Source organism: Festucalex cinctus, chromosome 2 (genome assembly GCF_051991245.1).
Source record: "Festucalex cinctus isolate MCC-2025b chromosome 2, RoL_Fcin_1.0, whole genome shotgun sequence".
NCBI classification, from domain to species: Eukaryota; Metazoa; Chordata; class Actinopteri; order Syngnathiformes; family Syngnathidae; genus Festucalex; species Festucalex cinctus.
In genome coordinates, this window is record NC_135412.1 from 37,781,284 (window position 1) to 37,802,398 (window position 21,115).

The 21,115-nt window shown below is 42.9% G+C and overlaps 1 long non-coding RNA gene across 1 annotated transcript; it reads right to left on the minus strand.

The window, feature by feature from the left end:
- Positions 1-6,256: 6,256 nt before the first annotated feature.
- Positions 6,257-13,634, minus strand: LOC144014746 (uncharacterized). The gene is made up of 2 exons (XR_013282553.1): positions 12,865-13,634; positions 6,257-6,988 (listed from the first exon to the last, which is right to left on the minus strand). It is a non-coding gene; the product is annotated as an uncharacterized LOC144014746 (long non-coding RNA).
- Between the last annotated feature and the right edge of the window lie 7,481 nt (positions 13,635-21,115).

Sequence of the window (21,115 nt, forward strand, 5' to 3'; positions counted from 1 at the left end):
TGCTAAAAAAATGAAACAAAATAAAAAAGTACATATGTTTTGATCGGTCCGTTGCCAGTGAACATTTTGAGTGGTGGAAAGTAACAGAATATCTATAAATGACTTAGTTATCACGGTAAGAATGTGTTTACAATTTTTGTAAAAATACCGTAAGTGGGGCATTTTTTTTTTTTTTATGCCTCAAAGGCTCGGTGGCGCTGCATATATAACTGAATGTTGTCATAGAGATACCTTCAGGCCTTCACTATAAACATACATGTCTAATTTGGAATCTTTTGGAACATGTACCGGGCAGCTATTAAGCTTATCCTTCATTCACGATATTACCTTTAATCACCATAGAGGCTATCAAAAATAAATAAAAAAGTTCGTATGTTTGGATAGGTCTGATGCCATTGAACATTTTGAGTGGTGGAAAGTAAAAGAATATTAATAAATGAATTAGTTATCACACTTAGAATGAGTTTACAATTTTTGTAAAAATACCATAAGTTGTTTTTTTTATTTTTTTATGCCTCAAGGGCTAGGTGGCGCTGCATATATAACTTAATGTTGTCATAGAGATATCTTCAGGCCTCGACTATAAACATACATGTCAAGTTTGGGATTTTTTGGAGCATGTACTGGGGAGTTATTAAGCATATCCTTTTTCATTGTGAAACGTATTAACAATTTTTGTAAAAATACAGTAAGTGGGGTATTTTTTATTTTTATTTTTTTATGCCTCTTGGGCTAGGTGGCGCTGCATATATAAGTGAATGTTCTCATAGAGATACCTTCAGGCTTTGACTATAAACATACATGTCACGTTTTGGATTTTTTTGGAGCAGGTACCGGGGAGTTATTAAGCATATCCTTTTTCATCTGAAAACACAAAACTTTATGCCCCGCCCTCATCATATAGTATTCCGAAAAGTGAAGATTTTTCCCCCTGTCGTTGGCTCAGGTCTTGACATCATCCAGGTCAAGTTTGAAACAAATTAGATGAAACGTGTAGGAGAAGTGGGCAAAAGTATGCCCCCTGTAAATTTACAAAAATCATCAAAAATGTGACATTCAAAATTTCGTAGCTCACTTCCTGTTCATTTTAGCATATGCGTCCAAGAGACTTTTTTTTTGTAGGTCTTGGGCTCCCTCATGCACCTAAAGATTTCCGTAGATCTTGCTTAAACGTACAACCGGGGCTGCTTCGTTAGAAATTTCTAGGGGGTGCTATTGAGTCATTTTATTAAAAATAGCACAATCAACGATAAAATATTGCTCATTTTGCCAGGCTAGATGTGTGTGCCAAGTTTCATGTGTTTCTGTGCCAGTTTAGGCCTTCAAAATTGGCGTTTTCTTGGTGAACAGCGCTTAGCCACGCCCACAACGATTCGCGGAAACTCACAAACTTCGTGTTGTGACATCATGAAGGCCGAAACCCTCATCTGAGCAAATATGAGGTAGGTCCAGTTAACGTGGTTGGAGAAAAACATTGACGAAAAATCATAAGAAAAAAAATTGCCAGTAGGTGGCGCTATGTATATATGTAATATACGTTAGTAGATGTCTTAAGGGCTGGACTCTCATCAAATGTGTGAAATTTTGAGACGATATTATCATCTGGGTCATGTTAAAGCAGCTTTTATTGTCACGAAAAATTATCAGACTTCGCGGCACCGTAGCGGCCACGCCCTTTGGCGAAAAGTTACAATATTCGGTGTGGGCCATGATCAACATCTTAAGGCTTTTCTGACCAATTTTCAACTGGATCCCTTCAACGAGCTCGGCACAGTAGCTGAAAACATAAAGTATGACATTTATTGTTACCACTAGGTGGTAATACTGAATTTTATCATATCAATGTTTTAAGGCTGTGACTATTAAGTTGCATGAGAAGTTTGACATTTTTTGGAGCTTGTACATGGGAGTTATTAAGCATTTTGTCTTTCTGGACAAATGAAATTTTAAAGGCAATATTTGATGCCCCGCCCCCGTCATATAGTATTTCAAAAAGTCAAGATTTTTTGCCCAGTTGTTGTTCTCGGGTCTTAAGATGATAAATGGCAAGTTTGAAGTTAATTGGTTGAAAAATGTTTGCAAAGGGGGAAAAAGCATGACCACAGTGAATGTGCCAAAATGGGCCAAAATTGGACATTCAAAAATTCATAGCTCACTTCCTGTACATTTTCGGAAATGGCTTCCACTGACTTTTTTTGTGCGTCTCGGGGAGCGACACGTGCCTGCCAATTTTCATAGCTCTAGGTCAAATGGGCCGGGATTGTTTTTTATTTTTCTACGCTAGGGGGTGCTATAGAGTCGCGTTGGTATGACAACTTCATAATATCAAATTTTTCGCCGGGCCCGAAGAGATTGCAAAGTTTGGTGAGTTTTCGTAAATGTTTAGGCCCTCAAAAATGTGATCGTTTACGGAGAAGAAAAGAAGAAGAAGAAGAAGAAGAAGAATTCTTACAAAAACAAGAGGGACCTCGCACTGGTCGCTGCTTGGGCCCTAATAATAATAATAATAATAATTCAAACGAAAAACAATAGGGACCTCGCAGCGGTCGCTGCTCGGGCCCTAATAATTCTTACAAAAACAAGAGGGACCTCGCAGCGGTCGCTGCTCGGGCGCTAATTAAACAGTTTGAGCATCATGATTGAAGTCATTGGGCCTCCCTCTGATGTGATACTACAGGTACATGTGCTGATTAAACACAGCAGCAAATGGCCACAACTTGGCCACGCTTTTTACTCAGGATAACGAATATATGCTTGTTAATATTCTTGCATGCTCTGCCTACATGTTATGCTACCTTGTTGCTATATAACTAAAGATGAGTTTAGGTGGTAATGTTAAATACACAAATTGTAATTCACTTAACTGGGAGTGGCACTAAACAGATTGAAATGAGTCCTTGGCCTCTTGAGAAGAACTGTTCACTATCTAGTTGTGAAGTTCGATGCCACATAACATAAACAAAAAACACCTTGCACTGTATATGAAGAAAAAATCTGGTCACTTGACGCATCACTGTATATAAGGTTTCTTTAAAAATACAGCAACTAGCATAAAACATGTTACATATTTGAGATAACTTCCCAAACAATGGTACTGAAGTAGTTGAAAAGAGTTAAAAAAAAAAAAAAAAAAAAAAAACTTTCCTGATCACCACACAAAGTAAGTGTGTGAGAATTTCGATGTTTCCGTGTTATTCATTGTGGGAAGCAGCCCTGTGAGTCCAGCGAAGAGTGTCAAATTAAAACAGGATTAGCCACAAGGAGGATGGCGGCTTATTGCGACACTATGGTGCAAAGCTGGCAGGCTCACATGTGGGAAGGGAGCCAGACAGAATGTAATGTAGCGGAAGGTATGAGCAGAGACGAGGATGAACAACTTAAATGACAGAGGGAGCAGACGGGGTCACAGATGTGACATGATGCTAACAATGGGAGCGGCGGGGGTAAAAATGCATGTGCAGACATCCCATCTTGGGCAAAGCGGTCTTCCAGCTGTTTGGGTCACCTGTCTATTAAGAGGGGACATATTTCTTCAGGCCTAAAGGGGCACCGACACATTTATTGCACTGACAAGGGCGAGGCCTTTGAGCACTTTCATTATTTAACCAGACCTCATAAATCAAGTTTTCTCTTGTTTTGGCTAACTAAGATGGACATACATGCTTGGTCTGAATTGAGGTAAATTTCCAGAAACTTTTCACATTTGACTCATTATTTATTTATGAATATTAGTTTCCTGTTTACAGACGAACCGTCATTGCTTAAAGTTTGCAGTTTATTCCAATGAATTATTTCAAATTATTGTTTTTGAATTCTTGTTACATAAACACCCCCCAGTGAAGAGGAGTAAGGTGTTTTCTCATCTAAACAAATTGAAGGCTGAGGTAACTTTTTTTTTTTTTACAGGAAACACACCTTCGCACTAAAGACATAAAAAAATTGAAGAGGGGACCAATATCACAAATTTACCACTCTGAATTAAATTCCAAATTCCGGGGTACAGCTATTCTAATAGCTATTCTAATTGGCAAAAATGTGCAGTTCATTTTGAATAAAGTCATCGGTAATGAAAGGGGAAGGTTTGTTATTGTACAGGGTAGGTTCTATGGTATGCCAGTGGTGTTAATTGTGTGAAGGCTGGAACAGCCTTCACATATATGTTATATGTTATATGTTATATGTTATTCGTTATTATAATTATTCTTATTCTTACTTCTTGTATTTTATTCCTCACACTTTTTTGACCCGCTACTACTCCCACATTTTTCATCCGATTCACTCCGTTCAAACTTTGACATACTGTATTCCAAAAATTCACGAGAGGTGTGCGTCCATTTTTCTCAGTTCTAACATTCATAGTTTTCCCACAATCCCCTGTTTTGTACCCCGATTTCCCCCATTCAAGCGGATGGGGAGAAAATCAAAAATAGGACCACGTTCCAAGCCACGCTGTGCGCACATACATTAACCGAAATGAGTGATTTTTAGCTCATTTTGTAGCCACTTCCCAGCTTTAACTCGATGTCAAAATTTTTGTTAAAAAATGTATACTCGCCCTTCTGTGCCCGTTTAAAGAGAGGGAGCGTAATCAGGCTAAACACATTTCAAAGTGACCCATCAGACTTCTCTACCATACCACTTTAGTGGGCGCAGGCCAATATCGAGATGACCTCCAGGCCTTTTCCTGTATTCTGGCGGCCCCATTCTAAAACAAAGCACACATGACAACAGAGTAGTAGAGAAATCACATGGCTTAATTGTTCTCAGACAATTAGACCATCACTCAGTAGAAGAGTGAGCAAGTGAGCAAAAGTAGCAAAGGGAGGAGGCAGCTGGAGAAAGGGATGAAAGAAGAGGACACTAAAACACCCACTGGGAATGAGAAGCAAGGAGGGAGCGGGCCAAGCTATTGAGTGCCTGACGGCACCACAGAAGCAGAGGGCAGTTGACAATACTGTACACTGCTGTTGTGCACCATTAAGTGGCATGGAGGAGCGGCTCGGGACAAAAGCCTTGTGTCTTCCAAGAGGGAGGCCAGCAGCTTCAGAGGAGTTCTCCTTTCTCCGCCCATATGTTTGTGGCTACCTCACAGGATGCTTCAGTACCGCGGCCGCATGCTCGGCATCTGGCCGCACCACGTGGATGGGCAGTCTCCATGACAACGCCGCAACGATAACACAAAGATTCAGGGCAACACTTGAGAGATTAAGGAAAGGAAGTGATTTTAGATGTAGTGGACTCCCAATTACGTTGGATTTAGGGTCGCAATAATGCCACAACAACCGGATTCTGATAATAGACGCTTAACATACCAGACAGGAATTAGGGAATGATAAGATTAAGTCACTCGGGGAAGTCCTGACAAAATAATAATGTTAAAATAAGGAGCTGGACTCGCTCCTAAAATCTTGATTCACTTATCGTGACGATGTCAGCAAGCAAATTCCAGTTGGATTTGTAACTTGATGTGATGTATTTCCAGGGGGAGAAAAAAAGAAGTATTTCTTGGAAAATATGCTAAATGCTATCTTGGTTAACTATTCAACAGCGCTAAACAAGCAATGCAGTGCACTCACCCATATCCAACTTTTTTTGCTCTATCCCGTTAGCTATTGGAAGCTGGCTGTGTCGTTTACGCTGGACACACATTATAACATTGGAAATAAAGCTCAGCTTGTCTTGTCCGACCAGCGACTGACAACCGCAGTGGATAGGACAATTACATTTCCTATGATTCTTGGATTCGAAAGCAGGAAGTTCTAGTTCCAGTCACCACCTGCTACGTAAGTCCGTCCTGCTACCGATTAGATGTGGATGCGAATGAAAATGTGAATTTGTAAGTAAATAGGAAGGAATGTAACTATTAAACTTCATTTTAATGGGTCTTTTTGTATGAATCGCTATAACAACTGTGTGATTGACATGCACGTGGCAAAAACGGGACGCCGGGACAAAACAATGAGGTTGGTGAAATCCGCCAGACCGCCGGGACCCAAGGCTCAAAATCAGGACATGCAAAAACGGTCTGGTCACTATATGCATGTCCTTTTATAATCAGGGCTTTAGCATAGAGACCATCGCCTGTTGAATACGGAAGCCACTTAGAATGATGGCACTGTGTACAGATATCGATTTTGATGGCCGCTTGCCTGAAATGTACATTGCGTGTGTGGCAACACCCAAGGAATTGGTTTTAAACACAAGGCACACGGGTTCGATAGTCACTGAGCATGAGACGGTGTTGATACAAAAAGAATACAAATGAAAATTTATTTAATTCATGCACAACAATGAACTTGGTCCAGAGCTCAACAATGGTGTCAAGGCCCTTTGACGGGGGGGAGAACACCTATAAAACAAAATTACACACCAATAAATGTGACACACTCACGCCAGTGAAGGAGGGGAAGTGAACCCACAACCAGGGAGGCACAGCACACACAAAAAACCGGTCGCCACCACCTTGAACCACCACCGTTGAGCCTGGATAAAAAGGGAAAAAAAGGAAAACACAAATGAGGAAATCAATCCAACAAAACCCACCCAAATTAACCCCAATTGAATAATAAGGAACTATTAAAATATCTATTTTTAAGAAATCCAATCCTCTTAAAATGCAGTCCACGCAGGCAGGTCGCTGGCCGAGTCAGCCGAACCGGAACGTCGTAGTGACACCACCGTGTAGTTCGCTGACTGGCACCGATGAGAGTTCAAGCAGACTTTCCCAGGAGGGAGAGAAGGCGGTGCGGCACCACGGGGATCAGCCGCGCTCCCGACGGCGAGGGTTCACACAGTAGGAAAAGATCATAAACAGCAAGCAACAGCAAAGCAAAGCAGCCGCGGTCTAACGGCGATGTCCGTCTGCTCCCCACAACACGCCCGTCCCCGCAGCATCCGCAGGAGAAGGCAACAGTTCACGCGGACGATCTCAATGAAGATCGCAAGGCAGGGCAGGGAGGAGAATTCTGGTAAACCAGGCATGCATAATCTGAGTCAGACATAGTGACAAGCACCGAGGATGGCAAGACCCGGAAGTGGGTGGGCCTCCACACCAAAGAGTCAGTGCGCAAGATAGTAATCTGCCAGTTTTTATAGTCAACGTTGAAGTGCACTAACCAATAGAGGGTCATTTTAAATCAGTGCAGGTGAGCTCAATCACCTTGTCACATTCTGCCCCCCCTTTTTGTGTCGTCGCCCCGACGATAAAACATTGTCTAACTCCAGGGTCTAAACAAAGCTGACTGCCCATTGGCTGCCACCCCCGAAGAGATTGCTGCCTCCCGCGATTGGACCGGCCGAGGGAGATGATGCACATTTGCATGACGTCCAGCTGTGGCACGACCAGTACGACGGAGAATCCTCTGACTACTCGTGGGGTCAACGGTCAATGGTGCCCGTGATTCACCTGGTAAAGACATTTGTGTAAAGTGTTGTTCCAGAGCTGGATGAGAGGAAGGTCCCAGATTAGGGACAGGCCCAGCTGCCTCCATTTGAGAAGGCCCCACCTGAGGAGCTCCACTTGTTAAAACAAAGAGGGCATCCTCAGGCCACGAGTCATCTTCTATGTGCGGTACATCAGTAGGTGACACTGAGACCGGGGCCTCAACTGGGCAATCAGCTCCAACCACTGCCTTAAGCAGGGTCCGGTGAACATGTTTCACCTTGGTTTGGTCTGCTATTGGGGCAATGGTGTACACAGAACCACCCAGACTTGGTGCTCTCACTATTTTATAGACCACGGAGTCCCATAGGTCTCTGATTTTATGACGACCTCGTGGACCGCAGTCTCTCATGAAGACCAACTGACCTTGCACTAATGGAACATCCCTGACCTGTTGATCATGGGCCTCTTTACGACGGCCTGCTGCAACCTGCATCCGATCCCGAGCACTTTGAAACGCGATCTGCAAACGGGTCTGGTGCTCCAAAATCCACTCATCTACTCTGCCACCAACAGGCTCCTGTACTCTACCCAACAAAAAGTCAACTGGGAGCCGTGGTTCCTGACCAAACATCAGGAAATATGGAGACTCACCAGTGGACTGATGGGGAGTGGTGTTATAAGAGTACAGAAGCTGCGGTAGGCATGCAGTCCAGTCTCTCTTGTGTGATGCTGGCAAGGTACGCAGCAAATTGTGCAGGGTCCTGTTAAATCTCTCACACTGGCCATTACCTGCGGGATGGTAAGGGGTAGTACGAGATTTAACAATGCCATATAAATTACACAGTTGCTGGATCAAGAAACTCTCAAAGTTACGCCCTTGGTCCGAATGAATTCGAGCCGGGACACCAAACTTTGAGAACCACTCTACAACCAGCACCTGAGCCACAGTACAGGCTTTCTGGTCACGGGTGGGAAACGCCAGTGTGTACTTGCTAAAAACATCTGTAATAACAAGGACATTTTCAATCCCATTTCGAGCTGGCTCCAGAATTGTAAAATCAATCGCCAAGATCTCATTTGGTCGGGAAGCCAGAAGGTGTCCCATAGTGGCCCGGGCCCGATGCAGAGTGTCCTTGGCGACTTGACATCTATCACATGTCTGACACCACTGGTCAACATCTGATGTCATGCCAGGCCAGTAACACCTCTGCCTGAGTAACTCCAGGGTCCTCCCTACTCCCTGGTGACCATGTTTTTGATGTACCTCAGTCAAAACTTCTTTCTTCAAGGCAGAAGGCAACAGCAGCTGGAGGACTGCCTCAGCACCATCAGGTCTATAGACCTGGCGGTAAAGGGCTCCACGTCTCTCCACCAACCTATCCCACTGACGAAGGAGAGCCAAAGCAGATTTCGACAACTGCTGGCGCTCCTCCCGGGTTGGCCGCCGTTTGCTCTCCCAAAACGGCCATAACTCAGCCAGGATTGGGTCAGCCCTTTGAAGGGCACACATGTCCACCTGGGGATGATGTGGCAAGGCTGTAATAGCAGCTTGAATAGTTTGTGGCCTTGTCCCCTTAAGGGCTTGTTGTAAAGGTTTTGGGAGGGTCGTGCCTGGAAGCATTGCTTCCAGGTCACTCACACCAGGTGAAGGTTGGCGAGAAAGTGCATCTGCATTGACATTACTTTTCCCTGAACGGTACTTGATTTCAAAGTCAAACGGTGCCAACTGAGCTGCCCAACGTTGCTCAGTGGCCCCAAGTTTGGCAGATGATAAATGGCTCAGGGGATTGTTGTCTGTATAGACAACACACTTATTACCCAGGAGATAATCTCTAAATTTCTCTGTCATGGCCCACTTGAGCGCCAAAAACTCTAACTTCATAGAGCTATAATTGTTCATATTCCGCTCAGTGGGCCTCAATCCCCGACTGGCATAAGCTATGGGCCTTACCTTCCCATGCTGCTCCTGTGAGAGCACAGCCCCAAGGCCACTATAGCTTGCATCCACCTCCAGAATAAACGGGAGGGAAAAGTCTGCATATGCAAGCACAGGTGAAGCAGTGAGCTTTGTCTTGAGTGTTTCAAAGCTCTGCTGACACTCTGGGGTCCAATGCCCAGCTATCGGCTGTGACTTTTTACTTGCCTTTGAGCCACCCAACTCTGCCACCAGCCGATGGAGAGGGGCAGCCAACTTGGCAAACCCTTCTACGAAGCGGCGGTAATAGCTGGCAAATCCAAGAAATGACCGCAGCTCGGAAGTTGTTTTAGGGGGTTGCCAATTCGCCACCACCTCCACTTTACCTCGATCAGTGGCAACACCCTCACTCGAAATAACATGCCCCAAGTAGTTCACTTGTTGCTGGAAAAAGGAACACTTTGACAGTTTTGCCTTCAGGCCTTCTCGCTGCAACCGCCCCAGCACCAATTCCAGTCGCTCCAGATGTTGCTCAACAGTGGTAGAAAAGACCACAATATCATCCAGATAAAGAAGCAAAGATTGGCATTGTTGGTCACCAAAAATCCGCTGCATGAGCCTCTGGAAGGTGCCGGGTGCATTGCAAAGGCCAAATGGCATGCGGTTCCACTCAAAAAGGCCAAATGGAGTGCAAAATGCAGTTTTGGGGCGGTCTGCTTCCGCCACAGGTACTTGATTATACCCACTGGCAAGGTCCATGGTTGAAAACCAGCAGGCATTTGTCAGGGCATCCAAAGATTCCTCTATTCGAGGAAGGGGAAATGCATCTTTCCTTGTTTTCTGATTAAGTTGCCGATAGTCGACACACATGCGAATTGTACCATCCTTCTTTTTGACCAACACTATGGGTGAAGCATAAGGGCTGCAGCTCTCACGGATGACCTGAGCTTCCAATAGTTGGTTAATATGCTCTTTCACAACCTCATAATCTGAGGGAGGAATGCGCCTATAGCGTTGCCTTACTGGAACATCATCCAAAAGGGGGATGTCATGGGCCAACAGGTCAGTGCACCCCAAGTCACCATCATGAGCTGAAAAGACAGAAGAGTACTTCGCAAGTAGAGCATGAACTTTTTGTTGTTCATCACCTGGCAAGGACGACAAATCAAGATCGTTAATTCTTTCTGGTACTGAAGTGGATGCAGACTGGGTCGACACAGTAGCCACAACTGCTGGTACCTCAGTTACTCCTGCTGGGAGACTGACAACACTGACCCCATCCAAAGTTCCAACAACGGTGCGAGGATAGAGCAAGACATCAGTAGCGCCTACATTTATGATAGGAATGTAAGCTGTACCCCTTTCCACCTGAACCAAAGCTGGTGAAGCCAGAAGTCCAGCAGGAAGGCCGGAGTGCAAGGGCTCAAACAAAACTGCAGCACTGACATCTTGCTCTGAACATGTGGCAGCAATGACTTTCATAGTACCACCAGGGATGAGACATGCCTTTCGACCACGTACTCTGACCCTACCAGAAACAGTGCTGACTTGAGCAACACTAACCTGGTGGCACTTTTGCAATGCCTGCAACACAGGCAGGGGTGCCCCAACAACAGAGGGCAGATTGAACAATGCCAAACCGTGCTGGCCAAAAAGCTCATGGTAACACTTGCGGATGATGTTCATCCCCAGCACACAGGGCGCTGGAGGGACCACCCCAATAGGAGCATCTTTGACCACCAACACCCCACAACGTGACATGAACTTACTGCACAGCTCAACATCCAACTCAAGGTAGCCAATATAGGGGATAGCAAGACCATTGGCTGCTCGGAGATGCAACCAATGACAGGATTTTAGCTTTTCCTGACCCCAAGGTTCAAAATGCTCCAGGAAAAAGCTCTGCGTTATTGTAGACACCATGGACCCAGTATCTACCAAGCATGGGACTGTAACACCACCCATACTAACCTCCACATGCGGGCAAGACGACACAAGGTCAGCAACCTCTTCGGAGCCAATGGCTGTCCCCTCCGAACTGTGGCTCTGCAGCTCGGCGGGCCCTAGTTTTCCGACAGCTGAGGGGGGTTAGATTGTTCTAAAGACTGCTGGTTCGGTAAGGAAGGCTTATACTGGAAAGGAACCCGAGGCCCGTCGCACTCCCTGGCAATATGACCTGGTTGTTGACATCGGCGACAGATAATAGGACCACGAGCGGCAGGGCGAATGCCCTGCTGGGACCTCTGCAAAAGGGAGATGGTCTGGCTAAGTTTGTTTAGCTGCTCCTGCTGGAGCTTCAACATCTCCTTCACCTCACTCAACTCTGATGATTTTGAAATACCAGCCACCACATGGGGGGTACTCTTTACCTCACACTGGAAACCAAGAACTGAAGGAACTGAATGGCTCCGCCCCCTAACTCCCCCAGGTAAACCCTCACGTTCCCACTGGATCGCCTCACTCCGAACCTCCAGCAGGCTAGCAGTAGGCCGCCCTCGGACAAACTGCTTAAGTTCCCTACGGAGTGCACCATCCAAGACAAACTCTACGAATTGATCCCGGAGCAACACATCCGAATTTGGCATACCGTTAGGTGCACACCGTTTAACTAGCGTCATAAGACGCATTAATGCCAGTGAAAACTCTTGCAGTGTTTCACCCTCCTGTTGTTTGCGGGAGAAAAAGGCTTCTTGCAAGGCCACGTAGGAGTCAGTAGACCCATAAAGTTCCTGCAAAACAGTTCTAATACATTCTGGATCTCCCTGTTCAGCAATCGAGTGATACCTTATCTCCTCCCGTGCCTCACCCTCAAGGTGATCAAGCAAAAAGAAAGCCTGCTCTGAAATAGAAAAATTACGCCCTCTCATGCAGGCCTGTGTCTCCTCCAACCAATCACTCAACCCTATACCCGAGCTACCTCTAAAGTAAGGGCACTTCCTTTCTCTAGACATCAACACTAGTCTTTCTGTTACTGGGGCACTAGCAATCAAAGGGGCAGTAGGGGGCACAGAGGCAGGGGGTGCTGTACTAGGACCGGGCACAGCCACGGCCTGTTCCTGTCTCAACCGCTCATTTTCTGCCCTCAACTGTGCTATTAATTCCCTTAACTCTTGCACTTCCCCCTCCATATTACAATAAAAAAAACTAACCCGATAAGGGGCCAGACACGGAGGAAAACAAGCTTTGCCCACTAATGGGTCAAAAATAGACCAACGACTGCTTTGCTTTTAGTCAGATCCTACACTGGATTATTATTTCTTTTTGAAAATATTCACATCATACAAAAAAACAAACACACGTCTCAGCTCTTAGGTAGTGAAAATCCTGCCGACAACGCCAAATTGTGGCAACACCCAAGGAATTGGTTTTAAACACAAGGCACACGGGTTCGATAGTCACTGAGCATGAGACGGTGTTGATACAAAAAGAATACAAATGAAAATTTATTTAATTCATGCACAACAATGAACTTGGTCCAGAGCTCAACAATGGTGTCAAGGCCCTTTGACGGGGGGGAGAACACCTATAAAACAAAATTACACACCAATAAATGTGACACACTCACGCCAGTGAAGGAGGGGAAGTGAACCCACAACCAGGGAGGCACAGCACACACAAAAAACCGGTCGCCACCACCTTGAACCACCACCGTTGAGCCTGGATAAAAAGGGAAAAAAAGGAAAACACAAATGAGGAAATCAATCCAACAAAACCCACCCAAATTAACCCCAATTGAATAATAAGGAACTATTAAAATATCTATTTTTAAGAAATCCAATCCTCTTAAAATGCAGTCCACGCAGGCAGGTCGCTGGCCGAGTCAGCCGAACCGGAACGTCGTAGTGACACCACCGTGTAGTTCGCTGACTGGCACCGATGAGAGTTCAAGCAGACTTTCCCAGGAGGGAGAGAAGGCGGTGCGGCACCACGGGGATCAGCCGCGCTCCCGACGGCGAGGGTTCACACAGTAGGAAAAGATCATAAACAGCAAGCAACAGCAAAGCAAAGCAGCCGCGGTCTAACGGCGATGTCCGTCTGCTCCCCACAACACGCCCGTCCCCGCAGCATCCGCAGGAGAAGGCAACAGTTCACGCGGACGATCTCAATGAAGATCGCAAGGCAGGGCAGGGAGGAGAATTCTGGTAAACCAGGCATGCATAATCTGAGTCAGACATAGTGACAAGCACCGAGGATGGCAAGACCCGGAAGTGGGTGGGCCTCCACACCAAAGAGTCAGTGCGCAAGATAGTAATCTGCCAGTTTTTATAGTCAACGTTGAAGTGCACTAACCAATAGAGGGTCATTTTAAATCAGTGCAGGTGAGCTCAATCACCTTGTCACACGTGTTTTTCTAAATGACTGCGTAGCTTTTCAAAATTGTTGAACTGTTGGTGTTTTAACTAACATATGGGAAGAAAAAAGCCCCACGATCAACATGCGCATTTGTCTTTGCTCTATGTCAAATCACCAGAGAAGATTTGCAGGGTGCCATGAAAAATTCAGATCACTGTCAAAAGAACAGGTATGATTTCATCCGTATAGGCTCCCTGCACTTTCTCTGATGCGTTACCTGGCGTTCCCATATTGTTTAAATCTGTAACTGTCATAGAAAGTGGACTCACGCCGAACAGTTATCACGTAAACAAAATGCCGGTTCTAGTGATGTCACGCCATCTGATCAGAGTCCACAAATTATTATTTGATTTTTAATTCACCACGCCCGCTTCAATGAATTCTGAATTACCACCCATTCGCGCCCAGCACGAGATAAAATACTTTGTAATGGGTGCAATGGTGGTGCTGAAGACTAAATTATCTTCAGATGTATGGTAGGCTCAGACATTTCCTGCATTATGGTTAAAAATAATAGTAAGAAAGAGAGATGACGGCATAGTGAGTATCTCATGGAACACATTGTGATGTCTGCAACGTCTTCCAAAAACTCCTGAATTCACACTAAATGCTTCCAAACAAAGCATGTGCATGTCCAACACACTTTGAGCAACTCTGCTCCCCATTGGAGCAGTGACAAAGAGACGTCAAAATGATGGATGATAACGCTGCCGCTGGAAGTACTCCCAACTCCCCAACCTCCCAAACAAGAAACACGTCTAGAAGCAGCCTGCCAGTGAGAGACAACAAGTCATGGGGGAGCCGAAAGTGAAGTATAGAAGTGCAATCTTAACAAGTGTTTACCCAGCCTCCGTTGCCAAGCGGTGCAGCAATAACCCAGCGTGGCGAAAGGCCGCGCCTGATCCAGGAAGAAAAGCCCGCGACTGTGAGGTCAGGGGTCACTAACTATACCATTGTGTCCAACAGGGCAAGCACACTTCGGCTTTTCTCTGGGTTTCAAAGGCCTGCGATGGGGGTGGAAAAACAGGCCTGAAAACACTCGGTCAGGACCGTGGGCTTTATGGTAGCCTCGGAAGAAAGATCTGGAACCCCAAAGGTTAAATGAAGAGCGAAAGGGCCCTTCTGTCCAATTACCGAGGGACAAATGCTCTCTGTGACCCGTGCGGGTCAAAGTTCAGCAGAGCCATTGGAAGTGGCACACTCTGGCTTTTTGTGTGCCCGATGAGATGAACTTCTGCCGTGTTTATCTAACTGACACCGCCGTCTATAGTAAAAGTATAAATAATACGGAGGCTTGTAGGCTGCCACTTAGCAGCATTAATTTATAGACTAAAGTGGGCAAGCGTTTCACAATGAAAGGAGATTTTATGGTGCCTTTTTATTGAAAATAAATAAAATACTAGAAACTTTGAGAGGTCATGTTTAATTAATTATGAAAAAAATGTAATCACCTTGTTCTGCTTCATCACTCCAGGCAATAGCTGCCCCAATAACTGGCCAATGATATTCAAAGATGTTAAATGTTCTGGATTTGAGAGTTTTTTTTTAAAAGTTTTTTTTTTTTTTTCAAGACATTGACATTGCTTATATTTATAAAAAATAATAATAATAATAATAAAATAAAAAACGAATACAATCAACTAAAATTCATGAGTTAGAGAGAGAGAAAAAAAAAAAAGTTAGTGGCCCGATGGAGGACGTCTATTCTTTAACCCAAAGTAACACAAAATACATCAAAACGAATACATCAAAATGTTTGAATTGATTTAAAACATTTCTGATTAAAAGACTCCAACTAACTACATTTTTATTGGGTCCCACAGCAAAGAAAATATGCATCAAAACAACGTAAAAAAACAACAACAGAAAAACTGCAGTAGTTATATAAAGCAATGCATGTAGCGGTCGTACCAACTAGTAAACAAATAATAGAAAATCTCCAGCCAATAGATGTTCTAATCACGAGTCAGTCTGAGGCTCAGACGACACTTGTGGTGTTAATACCAAATAACACAAAGGTCCAGCGGAGTAACATGGTGAGAGTGCTCCATATCCGGGTGTGTTTGGATTAGTCTGTTCCTGGACTTCTCCCTTCTGAGCCTGTGGTTTGACAGGGATTAAATCAGAGAATACATTCATCTGAACTTGAGGTTTTACCAAGCAAAGTACAATAATATTACTGGATTTATTCCTTTCTTTTTGACATCCGAGTTTATTTTAGGCCTTCCTGATGATGGCTTGTTTGCTCTGGCAGAGCAGTGACAACATATTTAATTGAATTTAATTTAAAAAACAAAACCAAAACAAAAAACGTGTAGGACATATGTATTTAGTATTTGTATGTCTGGTCATATTAATATATGACAGGCAGAATGAGAGAGAGAGAGCCTGAGAGCATCCATCAAAGACCTGAGATGCACTTGAGTGAAACAAACTTTATCCAATGAAAAGCTTTAAATCTCTTCCTCTGCAAAATCCATTTAGCATGGCTTTGCCACACTCGACCTAGGGGGTCCGATGCTGGATAGCGGGTGTGGTAGGGCCAGGATAAATCATGCATTTGTGGTTTGTGTGTGTATATTCACTTGTGAGTGTTGGATAGGGAGGATTTTCCTCTCTGCAGGCTCTCTCCCGAGCTGGCACATAAGCCTGTTGGACACAGTTTGGAGCATTAAAGGCGAGTCACTAGCACTGAGTCAGGCTCCCAGGGTCTTACAGGCCCTTAGAAAGCATAGGATGACCTTTAATCTCGGGATCAGGGGTGCAGGCTCCAGCTGGAGGCCTGCAGCATCACCTGAGCACCTACAACAGGGGTATCCAAACTCTTTCATTTGGTGGCTACATCAGAGAAATGAAAGAATGCAAGGGCCGTTTTGAAATACTTTGACTTTAATTAAATTACTTAAACACAAACAATTATATATTGCTTATATTTTCAGGTTATTTTGAATAACTGTTACGAACAAATTTCTGTTAAGGGGACAGTGTGTAGAAAATTTTTACTTTTCAAAGTTCATTCGTTTTAGAAATCCTCTATTAATTTCAATAATATGCAGAAAAATACATTCTATCAAATCAATGCACTTAAATAAAAAATAAATAAATAAATCGTAGGTCTAGTAATGGCTCATTATATTACACGGGTCTTGCTTCACATTACAGAAGGCTGACATGTTTTACCGCCATCTTTCTGCTACGGATACCTGAAGGAGACAAACTTATAGGGAACATAGTAATTGGTAAGAGGTTTGAAGTGTGGTCTCTCTGAGGCACCGTAATGTGCGTGCTTCAAAATGCATACCCTTCGAACTTAGGTTGTTGTCAAGGTTACCTGTTTGACATCTATTACAGTTTTTTCCAATTGCTAAAACACAATTTTGCAAACTCGGCTCGTTTTATCAAAATGATAACACGATTCACAAAGCCACACACCCAAATTGCAAAACCCCTCTCATATCCTCCGAAATGAAGCACTGAAACCAAAACTACATATAGCTTTGCCAAAATCAAACTTTTGTACCAAGTGGCACACACGTCGTTCATGTCACCAGATTTATGTCTCATCAACTACACACTGTTGGGCATAATGCACACCACTGTCATCTTTAGTATGCTTTGCTGTAATACTAAAATAGTTCAAATTGTAGAACATTCTTCAGATTGTTCACAAGCGCAGACGTATTTGAATATACACATTAGCTGTTCAAACTTTTTAACAATTTAAATTGACTTTTTTTTATTTTTCACAGGTCAGTACAACATATGCACAGCAGATATGTTTACATTGAAGTGAACAAATCTATGTTCACAAAACAGTAAACAGAAAGAAAATTGCAGGAAAATATATCTCTTGAACGCACCAATCATCTTTCATATTTGAGGTGGAAGTTATCAGAGAAACAGTTTTATCAGAACAGGACATATTTTCAACAAAATTGGGAGCTTTTCCTTGCCTGGGATAATGACCCATTAGCTTCCTCTTTCTTCTTCTTTTGGTATTTTGCTATCCATCCATCCATCCATCCATCCATCCATCCAAAACCAAAAATTAGGCAACCTCTCACATCGCATTGTCAAAGTTGTTGTCTTGGCCATGAAACCCTCTACCAGCTCTATCCAGCTCTACCCAGACCTCTCACCCCGCCCCCACCCTACCACTCCCTCATTCTCAGCTTCTCTTCCGCTCTCTTTCTCTGCCACATCTTTCATTGTTGTAAAAAAAAAAAAAAAAAAAAAAATTGTTCATCTGTGGCCTTTTTATAGTGCATTGCTTATACTTCCCGATTGATGTGCTAACAATTAACCATTGAGGTGTTAGGCCAAGAGGTACATATATTAGCCAATTAGCTCATGTATTGTGATTTTGAATGGCAGTGTCTTGCAATGGCAAACATGTGACCTTATGTCAGATTGTTGTGTTTTATGCAGGTGAATCGTGTTCAGTGCATTTAAAAAGTGCCATTTTGAATTGGAAAATGCTGCCAATTGATTCAATCCATCTTTCCGAGAGGACCTTCACCTTCGGGAGAAACCGAGGGGAGGTCCAAAGATGGATGCTGCCAATTGTATAGCTGTAGATAGAAACGCAGTCACAGGTAAGAGCAATGATACCAGTGCACACGTTCCTGATGCATTTCTTAGTATGTCATACAACTTTTGACCACCACACCACCACCACCACACATCGCTATGTGGGAGCAGTGAGGCAGTTTGCCAATGGACATCATGACACCATTTTTTTTAAATTTTTTCTTTTTTAGACTTCCCACCCTAATACCTGTCCCTGTAAGGTTAACACAGGAGAAGTTATCCAATGCAACATCAGTATAAAATATCAGTTTATCTTTTACTGCCTGAGTTGTTGGAAAAACACTATTCCATTTGCTTGGTTATCAATGTTATTTGAAATATTGCTGAGGCTACACCTCTTTATCTATGTGTGGTAGGAATAGTTAACTGATTATAATTATGGGTTCTGTTGTTTAGGTATTTTTGCCATCTGTACAGGTGCCCAGAGGTATCATGTAAACAAAAATATCATTATGGCTGTCAACGTTGCAGCCCAACATGCTATCATGTTATTTAGTCATTTTGGAGTCATGTCGACCAAGTCACCCTTAAATGGGTTAGGTGTCTTTTAATCGCTTCACCAGCCTTCCGGTATTTTCAGATACTATAAATCTGCACCCACCTTATGCTGGGCTTCGCTCACCTTCTCCTTTGGGTGACTCAGCTGAGATGACCTTTTTACAGTGTGTAAGGTGTGTGTATATATATATATATATATATATATATATATATATATATATATATATATATATATATATATATATATATATATATATGTATATATATATATATATATATATATATGTATATATATATATATATATATATATATATATGTATATATATATATATATATATATATATATATATATAGCTTGAGGAAACTGACCGCGTTTTGGACGCACATTTCCTTGTGGATTATGTCGAGCACAGTCAAACAAGCCCTCCAAAAAAAAAAAAAAAAAAAAAAAATTGAATATAGGTTATATAATGTCTTTGTACCAAGGCTACCATCCCCGCTGTTGAGGCATGAGACTTCCCATGGCTCAATATTGGCGCCCAATTGAAAAATTTTTGTTATTTTTGTTATCTGCAGTGTTGCCACAGTTACCTTGAAAAAGTAACTTAGTTACTTTACTGATTACTTGGTTTTAAAAGTAACTAAATTGCGTTACTGATTACTTGATTTTAAAAGTAACTAAGTTAGATTAAAAGTTACTTTTTTAGTTACTTTCAGCAGCTGCCGATAACACCATCTCAACATAAAAATAATGCAGTAGAAACGGAGTTCCAAATACTTTGTTGAAAGTGCATTTTTAACATGAAAATAAAGTTTTTTTTTATGAAAAACAAAATAGGCAGTCTCTCTTGACTTCTTGTAACGTAAATACTTTTTATAAAACAAAAAATAAAAATCTATCCAGGTTGAAAATGAAAATCCCCTAAATTCCTCTATTGTTTGTTTGTTCCGCTATTCCAGTGTGTACACATGTATCAGTTTAAATATTTATTAGTAGTTATTGACAGTTATAATTGTTTTTTGGTTTGTTTGTTTTTTCTCTTCAAAATAAGGATCAGGAAAACAAAAGGTTGATAATTTAATGTTAAATATAAATATTTAACCGTTAGACAGACACCAACACAATTAAACAGAATATTTGCACATTGTGAAGTATTTCATAAACATAAATTTAAGACATGAAATAAACCTACCGTCCAGCCAAAAGAAATATGAAGCCACCTTATGGAACAATAAATCTATCAAACACATTTTAACCACTTAATATATGCAAAAATATTTCCAAAAGTTCATTTCCCTTTTTAATCAACAATTTTTGTATTTAACAATTGTTTTTTCTTTTGTCATCACTTTCATTTTTGGTTAATGTATGACATCTTTTTTTGTTTTTTTAATCTGAGACACGATGATGACCACAGAATCACTACTGTTTATATTTTGTTTTTTGGGCTGTCGTAATCGCGGGCACGTCTCAGTTCTCCTATCTGCTGCTCATGCTAGTTGTAGACATTGACAGGGAGCCACAAACTGAGAAATGAGATACTTGCAGTGTGCTTTTAGCTTAGCTGGTGTGTTGGCTGTGGGACATACCTGTGTCGTTTGAATCCATGCATTGGATCGTCACGGGAGTTATTCTTTTTGGCTCGCGCGCAGTACCAACGCCGGCCCGGGACATACAAGTGCACCGAGAGGACTCGATAGCCATGGGAAATACCGAGATGTACGGCACCGGCTTCTGCTAACTATCTCCATTTGTATGTTGTCACTCGTTGCGCGCGCGCGCGCGCGCGCGCGCGCCGTGTCGCGAGCACGGAAACACGGAAGTAGCTTGAATGGTGATGCTACTGAAATGTAAACAAAACAAGTAGAGCACGGCGCAGAACTCTTGCTATTGTTATGAAAACCATAAAGCCTCACTCGCAACCGATACGGTCGTTTAGCTCCCCTTGACGAACGATGGTTTGGTCGAATCGTTTTTTTGTTCCACCCCTACTGAAAACGTAACTTGTCTGACGTCACTCCCCCTGGCGAGAGGGCGGAGACGACCTCATCCCATAATGCTTCACGGACCAGTTGAGGATGGAAATAAATTATTTTTTTTACCACTTTTATGGTCCATAATGCACACTTTTTTTTGTTGTGTTGTGTGCCTGTTGGTTAATAAAACTAGTAGTAAAAGTATCATCACTTTTGTTTTGAATGTGCAAACCATTCATGACCAGACCATGGCTGAATTCAGTGTGGTGATCAATGACTTCTGCCTCATCTTCGTAGTTAGCAGTAGTTGTTTGTGACTGTTACAACAGTGTGATAGTTTGCCTTCTTCATGAAAATGTGGAGTAACGCATTGATTCTCTGGACAGTAACTTTAATC